Here is a 16,169-nt window from a genome sequence, read left to right as displayed (position 1 = left end):
AAGCGCAAGTAAGTGACTGGGTGCTAAGTGTGCAACATGCGCTAAGCACCCCTTCGCAGGACTTGAAGCTCTCCAAGCAACTTTTTCACGTTGAGCGGGGGTTTTCTCACTAAGCGACTACAACTCGCTAAGCGAGCCTGGCGCGCTAAGTGCGGATCCTCAGGCTTCAAATTCTCTTCCAATCCTTTGTCTATGTTTTTACAAAACAAAAACCACCAAAATAGTATAAATTTAAAAGTTTAGACATCTACTATACAAAAAAACTCAGAGGATGCTGAAATTCCAATGTTTCACACAAAAAGAAATAATAAAATAGAAGAATATTGATAATCGTTACATGTTTTAATTACAAAATCTACTTATGCACGTCAGTTATTAGAGGTGAACCATGTAGTTCGCCTCTTATTTATACATAGTGCTCTTCGACATTGTCGTCCACATGTTTTGTTTCCATTGGCCCTTTCGGGCACACCTCTGTGAGTCCTTAGTCTAGTTTCCTTGCGTCCATTATACTTTTGACACGTCAGGTTTCAGGATTGTCTAACCCAGCCACCATGCTTCTGTGATGCTTTCTATATGTTCATACCTTCAAGTATGATGTCGCCCGTGTGTCCTATAGCTCACTTGAGTCGTGCCTTATTTAGCCATGCTTGGTGCTTGTGTTTTAGTTGTCGTAAGAGGTGGTCATCCTAATTTTGAAATCGGCATATCGCTTCCTAATCATGTATTGATACCTCCTAGATGTCCATCTCAGGCGAAGTATTGGACGGTGTACAACCTTTCAAACATTGATTCTTATGACGTAAATGCTTAAGGATATGTCGTCCCTATTCACGTGTCAATATTTCCAAAACATTCCTCTCATATGGGTTCTTAGATGGAGTACAACCCTCCAAGCATTGAGTCTAATGGCATAAAATGCTCAAGGGTAGGTCATCCCTATTCAGTGTTGAGATTTCTAAGACATCCTTCTCGTGTGTAATTCTCGAACGAAATAGAACCCTGCAAACATTGAGCTTAATGATATAAATACTTAAATATATGTTATTCCTACTCACATATCAGAATTTCTAAAACATCCCCCTTGTGTGGGATTCTCCAACAAAGTATACTCTTCCAAATATTGAACTTAATGACGTAAATGCTTAAGAATATGTTAGTATTTTGGAAACATCCCTCTTATGTGGAGTTCTTGAAAAAAAATACAATTCTCTACACATTGAATCTAATGAAGTAAATCCTTAAGAATATCACTCCTAATCACGCGTCGGTGCCTCTGAGATTTTCCTTCGAGGTTTTTTTAAAGAATATTATAATCAATAAATGTTTGATCAAAGATTACCGACAAAAAAAAATAAACATAAAAACACGCACCAAACAATAGCTTACAATGATTAATATTAAAATACTAATAGCGAGTCCTGTATTGCTTTTTCGCTTTTTGACTGGGTTAGTAACAGTATACTTGGGATTTGGGGGAGCACTGATAAGCAGACATCACGAGGCCGAATAAACAAAAGTGGTAATTTTGGAAAATTTTGAATTAATATTTAAATAAGAGTAAACTATAAAAATTTTGACGATTTTTTATGATTTCTAGTTATAAGAAATTGACGATTTTTTTTATTGAAGTAGTTAAAATAGAATAATTTTAATCTTTTTTAGTTTTTTTTATATGAAATCATATTACGATTTCAAAGTCATTTTATTTTTTTAATTAATTATTTAAAGTTGTAAAATATTTAATCACTTTAAAGTTGTGTTAAATTTGTATCAACTCTTATTTATTTTATTGCTTTTAAATTCATTCATTTTTTTATTCATTGTAATTATTTATCTCTTACTTACAAATTGGATATTCGCAAGTACCAATAAAATCTCTTTGAATTTGACACTCAAATTTTCATTTTAAACTTTATTACTTGTGTCAAATCTGTACACCTATCAAGGAGTTAGCAAATATTAAAAAAAATTTCAACATAAATGTATTCCCCATCATAAATACAAAACCTGCACCCACCAAGATCGTTAGACAATAAATGTACAAAAAATATCCTCTATTTAGTGACTATCATGTAAATTAGGACCATACACCATAAGTGACAACAATGATAATGTTATTGACGATAATAGTAAAAATATTTGTTTCGCATTCAAAATAAATAAAATGTTATCATTAAAACAAACAATGTAATACCAAATATGATATAATAATAATAAAAATTATTAAAATATTAACAATGAAAATTGAAATATATTTTTATATTAATTTGTTATTACTATTGAGTATATGGATTAATTAATACGGATTATTCCATCTCAAATAATAATTTTGTTTTTTAATACTGGATATATAATTGCATTAATGTTAATTTATTATTATATTTGAAATTTGTTTATTTAACTGTTATTTTAATTTAATTATAAATAAATTATTGTTTTCACCATATTTACACTTTGTTTGTCTTGTATGAAAGCAAGACATGTGAAAGTAAATTGGTATAAAAAGCAATAAAAGTTATAAAAAAATGTCTATTTGTTAAAGGCGAAAGTAAACTGAAATATTAAAAAAAAAAAAGTGTAGGCTCCACACGACAAAAAATGCATCCCAAACACAAGATGAAAACAATGAAATACACATTAAAAAGTATGAGGAACCATTGTGTTTTTACCTTGACAAAAATATCCCTTTGAAGGCCCCCTGCGAATAATATGTCAACTGGTTTAAAAAAATGTCTTATGAATGCACCCGCTTAAACTTCAAGTTATCATTACTTTGCGTTAAAGTAACATTGATTTGAGGGAACACTTTTGAGGATGTGTCTGTCTTAAAACTCGAAGTATTACTTGATTCAAGTAACTAATTTGAGCAGTTTTTATGGGAAATATATTTCGTAAAACATTTTATGGGATAAAAAATAAACTTGATCAGAACTATAAATCATCGATTAAATAGTAGAATTTAAGAATATTTGAGGACGTGACAACATTGTGCTCTTAAGATAATGAACTCCCATGAATTTTTTTGCCAACGATATTTATACATAGAGGTTTCTTCTCACAAGTAATTTCTCTTTTACACGTGTTTACCTAATAATACTCTTTTTAACTTAATTGTTGGAATCCTTACCAGTGAAAACTACCTCGGCGTGGAATCCTTTGGGCCACCGTAATACTATCGTAGCACCATCGTGTCGTTAAGCCTTCCTTTGATCCCCGAGCTCATATCACAACAAATAGGAATTACATTAATGTTTTTTTTTCTTTTTTTCTTTTTTTCTTTATCTATTAACTTTAATTTAAAGGCTTCATTTTTTTTTATTTAGCTTGATGTGAACCCAACAACCTTAATTTCTACTTTATTTTTACATGGTTGATTTCTTTTCATTTTTCATTTTTCATTTTTCATACTTTTCTTTTGGCACTACCAAACACAATGCTAAGTTTAAAAAAATATTGGAGAAAAAGAGAACGACGAGGGTAGATGGCTTTGCCAAACTTTGTGGTTTGTCATTTGTCTTGTCTGGACTGCAGAACTCGACACATTGTAGTTTCTACCGACCCCAGTCATATGTACGGCACGGCAACAACCAAAACGGTCGGCAATCTTTGTTCTATTACGCAGCCTCGTTTCATAACAATCACTCCATTCTGGTCTAATTTTTATATACTGTTGTTGTGCCGAATTAGCTACTCAGATCCATTAGCTGTCCATTTCCTAAATAGTTGAGTCGTTAAACATGTTAGACATGAGTTTAATTTCTAATTATGAGGAGACCTAAAATAGATTTCGGTGAATTCTAGGCCTTGTAAACAATTATTGGATGGGAAGTATTTTTGGCTTTTTGGCGTAAAATAAATATAAAAAAATCATTTCCTTTTAATTGATTTGTATATAAATGTATATTTCACACATCCACAATTAGTATTTTTTACATCAATTATTAAACTTTTTTTTTTAATTTATGCTCATTTACACACTTAATTTTCTTAATTGTTTATTTCTTTCAATCCACCTTCTTTAATTTCTATTTTTTTATTTTTTAATTATCAATGGTTAAAAATATATATTACAATTTATATTATTTATTCTAAATTTAAAATATAATTTATATTTAAAAAATATTTATTTGTTGTAAGTTTTAAATATATAAAATAAATATTTATTATTTACGATAGAAAGATTAAAATACTAGTTTCTATCAAATAAAAATATATTGGTTGCATCTCTTTTAGATGTAGGGTTTATTTATTTAAATTTTTTTTTATAATAAAATAAACATTTTTTTTACTTCTTGTTTGTTGAAACATTTTTTCTTTTTCTAAAAAATTAATTTTGTTTTTTTGTTAAGAAATAACCCCTACCTGCGCTTTAAAAAAATTGATTTTTCAGAATCAATTTTTAACTTTAAACAAATTGGCATGGCCATGTTCAACTTCACTTTAAATCTTTTGAAGTGTTTATTTTAAAACAATATATTTGTGAAAAGTCTATCTAGTTAATTTGGTGCCAACTTTCTCTTCTGTAATTAAATTGAATACTTATTCAGTATCTTTTATAAAAGAAAAACCGGCGAAGGGGATTCTATGATGTTGAAATGTAGGGGCTCAAGTGTGAGGTACGGAGAATTGTTGTTCCACCCACAACATGTTTTTATATACAAAAACGAATACGCGATTGTTAGGTCCTAAGTTTCAATTTAATGACATTGTAGCCTTTTAAATTAATTAAGGTTTTATATTTTAAAATAAGATATTTTTAGTACTACTACTTTTATTTAAAAAATTAAATTCTCACTTTTTACTTTATTATTTGTATAAATTGAATATATCAAATTACTTCTCCAAATCTTAATATCATATGTTGTAAAATCCTTCAAAATTTATCACTTTTCATCTATATTTTTTACTTTTAAAATCATTTCATGCCCTAAATCAATGATAAAACCTCCGAATATATAGAAGATAAAATAAAATGATTCAAAGCATTTAGATAATAAACAATTTTAAAGGAAAAAAAAGGGAACACAACTAAATTCCCTTAATTTTTAAAATAAAAAGGCATAATTAGTTTGACAAAAATTAAGAAACTAAAATTACATGAAATTTAAATTGAAAGAGGTTAAAAGTACAATTAAATGCTTATAATATTTTACTCCTAATATATCTTTTTTTGGATTTATACCTAAAATATGTAGATCATTTGTTATAAATATTTTTTTTAAACTAATACAAAATGAATAAAATATTATATGAAGTAAAATGAGAAAAAAATATTAGAAGAATTAAAACAAAATAAACGTGTACTAAAATTAATTTTTATTTTATTTAAAATTCAACCTAATTTTTTTATTAGAGACAAAAAATGTGATTAATTTATCAAAAACTTAAAATATATTTAAGCTCATTTTATATAAAATATTATTTGAGATAATATGTGCATATAAAACGAATTGCTCATAATTAATTGGAATATGTAAAATGATAATATTACAATATATTTTAGACTTATTAATAAGTATCTAAAAAACACTAATTAAGTATTATCTAATATGTTCTATTAATTACTGTCAAGTAATTAAAAAGTAAATATTAAACATAATTTTTTTATGGTTTTAGTATAACAGATATTTTTTTATTAGCAAGGTTAACATTTATGTTTTTTTTTTTTACTGAACACATGTATGTTCTTCACAAGTAATCCCTATTCCTTCGGTATTTGTTAGAATTTCCACACACGCGTATAGTCTACTACTATACTAATAACAGTAATTATTCTTTCATCGTAATTATTTTACTTAGCATTTTTTTATGAAACAAATGATAAGGTTTCTTCTAACTAGAAAAACCACCATTTTCTTTTGGTTGATTTGACTCTCCTTGACGCTTGTGTGATTGATGTTGATTAGGTTACTATCTGTCAAAGGAAAGAGGTGTAGGTTCCGTGGAGCATATCTGCTAGGCGCTAGCCGTGTAAGTTGTGGTCTTGTGGAGTTACCAATCACCCTGTCACTTTTTTTTATATTCAGAATAAATTACTAAATACTTGTTATAAATTTTATTTCTCTAGGATGGGAGTTATAATATATATATATATATATATATATATATATATATATATATATATATATATATATATATATATATATATTATAGAAATAAGGATTAAAAATTTATAATAATTTATATATGTTTAATTAACTGAGTTACATTATTTTTACAATTATATTATTTTTTATCGGCCCTTGAGAGTATATTTTAAAATATTGAGTATGTATTTACAATTAATTATCTAAAATCAGTTATAATATATATATATGTATAATAATTATTGCAAGTCTATAATTTATTCTCTAGAACACGAAAATCATTCATTTCTATCTAGCTACTCTTTTCATTAGTAAATTTGCAAACATACATTGCATCATGTGATTTATAGCAATTCGTCAATTTGTTCCACGATTAATTGGTTGGTTACAAGTAGATGTTTGCAATAGAGATGCTTATGTGATTGATAAATGCAGAAAATTCTTTTTTGTGGGAACTAAATTGATGGAATATATTAAGAAGTTTTCATTTTCATTCACCTTAAGATTTGAACGAAATGAATCCTAACCCTAGCATAGAAATGATGGATGGTGGAGTTTCATATTCCCATTTTCGATAGTGCAGAAAGACCTGATCAAGTGCTTATTGGAATATATCTATCCATCCGATGGTAAATGAATTCCAAAATAAAGGGATTGACATTTGATTTTACTATATTGTGCGAAAATGGCAACCGCGCATACCTACAAAATACCAAAAGTTAAAATACTCCTTTATCCAAGCTCATTGCATAGACAACATACAACAAACAAAATGTACATATTAATCCATAAAACTTTAAACTTAGTTAATTTCAAATTATTCCTAAAACAAACTTTACTTCCTATTAGTTCCTGAACAGAAATACAAAATCAATTACTAATGCCATGCCAGTACTTTTAGCTTTGATTTGTGCTCTCATTCCGATCTATACACATTCTAACGTAGAAGGGGATTTTTCTTCTTCAATCTACTAGTTCTACAAAGTCAACGTGAGGTAGTGAATTTCTTTCTTTGTTGGTATATTTCTTTCACTGCAGCCAGTCTTTACTTTAGACAAGGTAAAAGAGAAGAAATATTTTTATTTGTACATATGTATATAAGTATAATGCATGACCATCAGTTTAGTTCCTCGATCGGAGTGAGAGAGAATTGTCTAAGTATTAATTTAGATAAGCATCGTATATAACACTTAATAAAGAAAGTTAATTTTATTTGATTTATTTTTACGTCCAAGTCATTAGTCATATATAATAGTGATGTTTTGTAAAGCATACTTTCGAGGGTTTGACCAATCCTATTTCACGCCAAAAAATAAACAATTCATGCAAGCAACGAGTGACAAATTTTCAATAAAACTTTTAGTCCCATAATAAGAGTTTGCTGATGTTAGAATAGAAGAGGCCAATATGATTTTTCAAATACTCACGCAACATTTTCAAAGTGGATAGGAAAAAAAAGTAATGTAACTTTTCCGCTCTCTTGGAAGATTCGTCATTGTAGATTATCGCTACTTTAATTTTATGCTCTTATCTTAAGGCCGGGGTGAAACGAAACAATTGGATGTAGAATAAGGACAAAGAAGCAGTTATAATCACAAACTTTGGACTGCACTGTTTGATAGAACCCTAAATTTTCCTAAGTGTGTGTCTGTGCAAACATTGGACAAATGGGCATTTGAAATGTCTTAAGTTTAGGCGTGACAATGGCGCAGCCCCCCACTCGAATGTGTGGTGGCCTTATCCAGATTAAGACCATCTTTTTTGAGTTGCACTTTGTCGTGGAAAATGATTGTTCGGGTCAAAGCAAAGCAAAACGGTATATTATTATTATCAGTATGGAACAATTACGAAGGAGGGAATTTGGCTCAAAAAGTGATACCCAAATAATGCTCTTTGCGCGGGTTAAAAGAGACGTGCATTTTGTTCTTTTATCATAAGACCAAGCATTGAAGACCCAATCTCAAGATGCTCCCAATGCCTTATCCTGCTTATATTGTCTTGTGAGTTATAAGTCCTTAACATATAAGATGAATTAAATGATTAAACGAGAAGAAAAAAAGGTTAGAAGTTGAATAATTTTTACTAATAAAAATAACATTCTAACAAGTTAATATTTGTTAATAAAAATTTGTGTGTTACACATCTTGAGGGTTAAAAAAATGATCAGTAAAATTTAATTTAAATTGTAAGATAAATAATCGAAAGAGATACACGGTTAAAAATATTAAATATAAAGATAAAGAAAAATAGTTGAGAGAATTTTTTTTAATTAGTTACTAAGATAATATATGAAATGTACATTTAAAGAAAAGAAGGAAAACAATGTTGAAAATGTTTGATTGAGAGAGTTATAATTTATAATATTAAGAGTAAAATTTATCTTCGCTTTTGTTTTGTAAAAGTGTTGTTGAACCAAGCTGAATTATTTCTCTCGTATGTGTCTTGTACTCAAATTTTACTGATAAATTTTCTTTCCCTTTAAAAAAATAATGTAACTTTCAATTCATATCAACATATCAATAGAAATATAATATAAAATCATTCACATTTTCTTGCTTGACAGTTTAAGTTTTTTAAGGATGGTTGATTCATGCATGACATGATATATCAAGGTCCGTGATCAAATAATTTACAATTCAGCTGATGGAATAATTGATATTTGATAAATCTAAAGGAACAGATAAGGTAATAATGTTTGGAACCTAATTAATTAGTATTGTCCCATGGTATAATGTGGCTTAATTACATAACCAAGGCCCCCCTCTTCCCACCATATCATGTTCCTTTCCTCCCTTCACCTGCCTCCAAATTAGGCTTTCCTCAACTGAACTCCAGGACCACAAAAGCACTTAATTACCAACACTGTTTCCTTCCCTAGACCACTTTTTCGCCCTACTCAATTTTTCTCTCTTCTTTTTCTTCAATTGGCTTTCCTCGTATAAGATGCTGCTTGGATAAAACCAGCAACCCATAAAAATAAAAAATCATGTGAAAGTGAAAAACACATGCAAATATGTGAGTGTATAGTTGCCATACCTCCACAACAAGGATCGATTTAGTTTAGTTCCACGCTCCAACGGAAGGCGCGTGTGAAAATAACATATAACATAAAGGATATAAGAGTGAAGCTATATATGTAAAAAAGAAGAAGAAAAAAGTGAATAGTAACACCAATCAGAATAGGTAACGGGGCCAAGTATCCCCACCAAGGTAATGTAGGTGACATGATAGATGAGGAAAAAAAGAGGGCATCAGAGACGTATATATAATTGAAAATACGATCAAGCATGCATTCAGACTACACAGATGCATCATAATATGGTCGATGGAATTCACTGTTTTATTTTCTTGCTTTCAAACTTATTTCTGTTTTTGTGTGGTTAGTTGGAACTATAGCAATTTTGATGCGAACGTGTTGTATCATGTATGTGTTCCTTCCTTCACGTCTTGTCACACCAATCTGCTCCTTGTTTTATTTTATTTTTTATTATTGATTGATGAAACTGAGAAAAAAAAAAGTCGGAATCAAATATAATAAACGTTATGAGAGAGAAATAGGGGGGTGGGTGGTAAAGTGAAGACTTGGGGTTAAGTTGTTGAACGTTTCTGTCATTTGCAATTACTACTAATTTGGAGGGTTTGTTTATCATATCCTTGCCCCTTCAAAAGAAAAATAAAAATGAAGGGTTTTCTTTTTTTCTAGTAGGTTTTGGGGTGAATTGTAGTTTGTGTAGGCGAAACTGAGTTTTATAGTTGTGAAAATAACAAATACAGTAGGATTGAGTTATCCTTTTTGTACTGAATGACACTTTATCCGAATTTCCTACCTGAGAAATTAAAAAGAAGAATCATAAAATTATAGAGATTAAAAAAGTTATTTTTAAAATTACATAGATTAAATAAAAATTAAAATATAAATTATAAAAACTAAAAAAATCATTTTCAAATTATAAAGACAAAAAAAATAAGAATCGTAGAATTGTAAAAAGTAAATGAATAATTTAATCAAAAATAAATTTCAAATTTTAGTTGCAAGTACAACAGACAGCTCCACAAAGTATCCAATAGATAAAATAGTCTTTATGCTTAGTCTATCGGTTCGTCTTCTTCTACCCAACCTTTGAGGTTTTAATAGTAAACAAGAGAGATTGAAGCACGGTCGCATAGTAACCACTGTGTGTATTTTTATTTTTTATTAATAAATATATGCTAATCATTTCAATAAATATTAAGAAATTTACTAAAAAAATAAAGTAAATATTTGTTTGAGACATTCGTGCAAATTTTAATCTATTAACAATTAATTAGATTCTTTAGCATTAGAAAATATAAATCAATCAATCACTTGATTAACTCAAATCAGAATTCTTATGTTAAAATGAAGTGGTCACTTAATAAGTAAAAAAAATGAAAATCTTATATTTATAAACAATTAATTATAATTTTTATAATCTTCTAATATATGTTCTTATTTATCCTAGAAAAAAATGTAAAAACATATAAATAAATTTGCTAACAAATTTCATAAATATTACAAAATTTTAAAACAATAAATTAAATATTTTCTTGAGCCAATCTTGTAAATATTAATTTAATCACAACTTATAATTGCTTGATTATATATAGGTGGGAAAAAAGCAAATGTATTAACAGTATTCAAAGAAAAAGAAAAGAAAAGAGAAAGGCATATTCGGAGCATAACTAAATGATGTCATCTTCTCCAAGCAGAAAAGAGCATATATGGTTATGGCAGCACAAAGAGTTTTATTAGGACAGAGATATTTATGTGGGTTCAATTACGGATAATTTAATTGGACGGTGCAAGACGGGCAACCAAAAATGACCGTTGGATTACAGATGATTAAATCGGACCATGTTGATTACTTTCACACCTATGAAACTCAGTTTGGCCTATGCACGCTAGAATTCACCATGTTTTGGAGCATAAATTTATTTGACAACTCAAGGCCAGGAAACAAAATTGGCTTGCCATCATCAGCTTCCATACTTTTGTATATCTATTCAATGTCCTGACAAAAACCTGAGTATTATCTTTTGAGTTTAATTTTAATACATTATTAATGTATTTTTTTTACATCACTAATTAATTTAAAATTACTATAGAAATTATTTTTAAAACAATTATAAGAACTTAATAAATTTTAATTACTTCACAATTTATAATTATACGATACTGTAAAGTCAGTATATTTTAATTAATTTTTTTAACTGGTTATTGGCTTGTATATGATTTTTTTTCCATCTGTTCAGATATTACTGGACATGCTAATTAATCAATATTATACAGAGATGTAATTGGTTTACACGGTTATAATTTATGACCTTTCGATCATTCTTATGGCAAAATCAATTTAGGTATATTTGAAAGTAACTGGTCAATGTGAAAAGGATGTATATAATCCAACAGGGTCAATGAGACGGCGCCATGTGGCAAAATCAGAGTAGGTTGGTGACATGATATAAAGTTATAAACTATAATTTATGAAATAAAAAAAAAAAATATATATATATATATATATATATATATATATATACTTGTAGGTTATAATTAAGAAGAGAAAGGTCAATGTGAAATTGCGCTGATTCCTCATTTGTATAAGCAACTAGAATAGGACGAAAAATGGATGGTTGAGGAAACCGTTTAAATCCTTTTTATACTTAAGGTCTCCTACTATACTAATTACTAACGAGGCCTTTCTTCTAGTTCTAGGGTCAATTGGACATTCAATCACTTTTAAGTGTGTGCCAAAGTACCATATTATAATTTCCTATATTCTTTTGGGTCACTTTCTTATTCCGTTTTGGTTACAATGCCCTGTTTCCCTTCTCCCAACCACGGTACAAAGATATTTACCCAATTTCCAGTGCCATCTCATCTCCCTCTCCTCTCCTTATTTTAAGTTGTTGAACGTTTTAATTTAACCTCATATGTCAATAATAATTCAAAAAAGAAGGAAGTAGAGGATTGGAGAGCACCGAACAAAACAAGGCCCAAATCCATTTATACATCCCATCAAAAAAGAAAGAATGTACTTGCTATTTGGTATTAAAAAAAAAAAGGAGACAAGCTAACAGAAAATTGAAAAATTAGTTGATTGAATAAAAAAATGTTTGATAAAATTAGCTACCAAATTATAATTGATCAATGTAAAATAATATAATCTATATAAAAGGAAGAATTCTAATAAGAATCTAAGGATGAAAATAGAAGACAAGAGTTTAAAATGTTTATACATTTGAATGCTGCTTGAAATAGTATTTCCAAAACAAGCTCTTGAAATGAACTCATTTTCCAAACAAGTTAATCAAATTTTTAAGCTAGTTAAATAAGTTACAAACTAACAAGAAAATCTTGCTAACTGCACCCTAATACGAGGAAATTAAAGACAACTAGGTTTTGCAGCAGAATAATTTATGAGCTATTGTGTGCAGGCTTCAAAATAGTGAAACATTTGCATTGACTCGTTTCTTTTTGTTGATATCAACTCAAAAAAAAGTTTTGGACTAGAGTTTGGCCCAAATAAATTGTCTTTACGAGAAGTACTACATTAGCTATTCATTTTTCTAACACACTCTACTATTGGCTAAGATTTATTAGAAATTATAATTTTTTGTGAGTCTTGCTTCTTATTTTATAACTTCATCTCTTAATTTTGTGGTTTCCAATAAGTATATATTAGGCAAAATGTGTTAGATAGTGAGTTATTAACACTCCTCTTGTCTGCATTAGTGGCCAAGGAGTTTTAAGAAAATCGAGTAAAAGTAATTTTCTTGTGAAATAACAGCAGTTTTACAACAACAAAACAACTATCATTAAGATCAAACCTTATGTTCCATGCCTAATCTTACCATCTTAAGGTACTTCATTTGAAAATTATTGGGGAGTCAAGTTAACGACATAAGATGTGGGGAACCGGGAAAGATAGGATTTCATTAGTGCCCGTTGGCCCTGTATTTCACAAAGTCCATTCTGGAATATAAATGAATGGACTTTCCAAAATCAATAAGAGATGTTCGAAACAATAATGAGAGTGCGGGATATAAATGCCCATGAAATATTATATCAAACCATTTGAATTGAGTTGGGCCAAGGGAACATATCCGTTTGAATCCACTTTTTTGCGATCCACTGGAGTATAGTACTATACTTTTTATCGAACATATCGGCTTAAAGTGTAGTCCATTTCACAGAATGATTTGGTCCATTACAAAGTCTAGTACTGTCTTCGTTTTTATTTTTGTAATAACAAGAATTTCAATGACATTTGATGTGAATTTCAAGAAATAAATTAATATTTTGTTCATAAACTTTAACATACACAGTTATATCAATAAATGGAAATAATGCATTTAATTTTAAGATGCTACAATTTATAAATACAAATTTACAAAAAAGAAAAAACATTGAAGAGTGAGACATATATGTTTCTTTTTGTGTAATTTTTTTTAAAGATTGAAAACAAAAAGTAAAACGAGAGATCTCGTCGCTGTAAGCATTAAGCAATAAGGGAACAAAGCTGTGCAACTTTTTGTGTTCTATTTCAGTATTTTGTTTCCTTATAAGTTATAACTATATAGTCTATAGTTTGGTCTCGGTTTCGGGTTTATTTTTGGATTTTTCGTGTGCAAAGGTCGAAAGACTTAAACCGAACAAGAAATAGACAAATACTACTTAAGTAATAAACCACAGTTTATTCCTTTTCATACATTGTTGTGAAAAAATATTTCAAATATTTTAGATTCACACATTTAAGCTTATTTTTCAAATTAAATTATATTTAAATAACAGTGATAATAATTCAATTCATTGAAGGATTTTTTTAAAAGGACTTACGCTTTTGCTAATAAATATAAAAATTGGGGTTAATTAATTTTAGTACTTCCGTTATTTTCTTAATTAATAAGGTTTAAAAAGTGTGTGGCGATCTCAAATTTTACGATTTGAGTAATAAAAATATTTCATACTTACGTGATAAAAATATTTCAAAAGCTATTACCAGCTCAATTTAGTTTTTCAAAATTTCAATCAAGTAGACCTGAGCTGACCAATTATTATTCATGATCATATTTACATATATTTCAGAAATCAGTTTCTTCATGACTTATTTAACACTCTTTACTTGAGCCTTTATCATTACACAGCCACAAACCACTGATGAACTGCTTATTTTAAGCTTTGGTTGGCCTCTTTGATTCCTAACATCTATGTTTTTTATTAATGATAATTTTATCCGAATTGACAAAGGTTGACTTCCAATTGACAAATTGAACAGTGTTAGACAAACTCATTTTCTTTAAATGGGAGAAAGATGAGTAACGCGACAAGTCTCATAACACCAAAACTCATCAACAATTTTTCTCACTCAAGTGTACCAAAAATCTCACTAATGGAGGAGGAGGAGTAGGTTTTAAATTTGTGGAGCCCACTAGTAGAAAACTCTTATAATTCTTCCCTATTATCATTACTCAACCAAACACAATAACTTTGTTTTTCATATCTCTCTTAAATCACCCATGTGCATTTCTTTCTCCAATATCAACTCAAACATAAAAAAAAAAAAAGATTTAGAGCGTGAAAACCTGCCCTTCTCAATCATGGGTGTATGAAATCCTTAATTTGGCAAAAAAAAAAAAAAATGTTGCCAACTTCAATTTTATTAATAGAATCGATTTGATTTTGTTATATATATGAAAATTTTCAAATTAAAAATAAATGCAAGTTAAAAGGGACCGAAATTTCAATTAAATTTTATTTAGTAGTGTAAAAAAAACTTGGAGTGCGTCTATTTGAAGCAGCACGCTACATTGTTCTCATTCATTTTTATTATTATTTTGTACTCTTTATTTTCTGAATAGGGAATTTTGTACCGATGTGAAAAGGTTGCAAGTGACTTAGTTATTGCATTTGTCTGTATTATGATCTACTGTTTCTTTCAACAACCTACACATGTTTATAAATGACAAAATAATCAATTGAAGAAAAAAAAGAGAGAAAGGAAAATTGAAGCAATATTTCTACTACAATAGGATTTAATTAGTTATTCAGTTGGACAAAACTTATTCTAAATTCGCCAATTAGGAGTCTACTAATTCACTACTTTTTTTTTTGGAGGAAGGAAGGTTTGACTCCTATGAGATACAACAAGTAGGTTTTTTTTACATTTTCGGAACAATTAATTTTAAAAATTACAAAAATAGGTAATTTTTTTTAAAAAAAGTAAATCTTGTTTTAATAACATATTTTGAAACACGACATACAATATTTATTTATTTTTATTTTAGATAAAAAATCATTTTTAAAATGACCGTGTGAATTTTTATTTTTTTATTTGAAGTCATATTGACTTTTTTAATTTAAATTAAGAAGTCGGGAATTTAAACACGACTTTCCCATCTGGCCAATCAAATAATAATATTACTATTATAATCAAGTCTCATCCCCCCCCCCCCCCCAATTCTTTTTTTCCACCTTGGTTTTATAAATGAAAGGAAGTTGGCTTAACGGCCAAATATTTTTTCTTGAGACAATGATATATATCGCGTTTCATTACACAATTTCAATTTTTAAAAAAAAATGAAAGTTGTGTCACTGTATGCGACTTTTTTAAAATAAAATTTGTCATATTTAAAAAAATTTAAAAAATGTTATGATTTTATTTACGACTAAAATCTGAATTAAAATGTGACTTCAATAAAATTATGTCAACAAAAAAAATATAAAGTCAATGTTTTAAAACATAATTTCTTCGTTCAAAATTATGTTTGTAAAATACGACTTATTCATTTGTGTAATTTTTTAAAAACTTACCAATTTTGATAATTTTCAAGTAAAAAAAACCGGTACAAGTATCAAAACCACACTCAGAGATCATATAATATCATATAAATTTTTTTTTATCATTATATTCATATAGAATATCAAAACAAGCATGTAAAATCATCGTAAATGATAATTCTACTTTTAAAGTTCTGTTTGGATGTAAGATATGCTAAAAGTAAAAGAAAGAAAATTAAGAAAAGAGAAAATTAATTTTTCATATTTTTTAGAATAAAAAAAGG

Source organism: Glycine max, chromosome 6 (assembly GCF_000004515.6).
Source record: "Glycine max cultivar Williams 82 chromosome 6, Glycine_max_v4.0, whole genome shotgun sequence".
Lineage (NCBI taxonomy): Eukaryota > Viridiplantae > Streptophyta > Magnoliopsida > Fabales > Fabaceae > Glycine > Glycine max.
The sequence above is the reverse complement of the archived record's forward strand: the minus strand, read 5'-3'. Positions refer to the sequence as shown.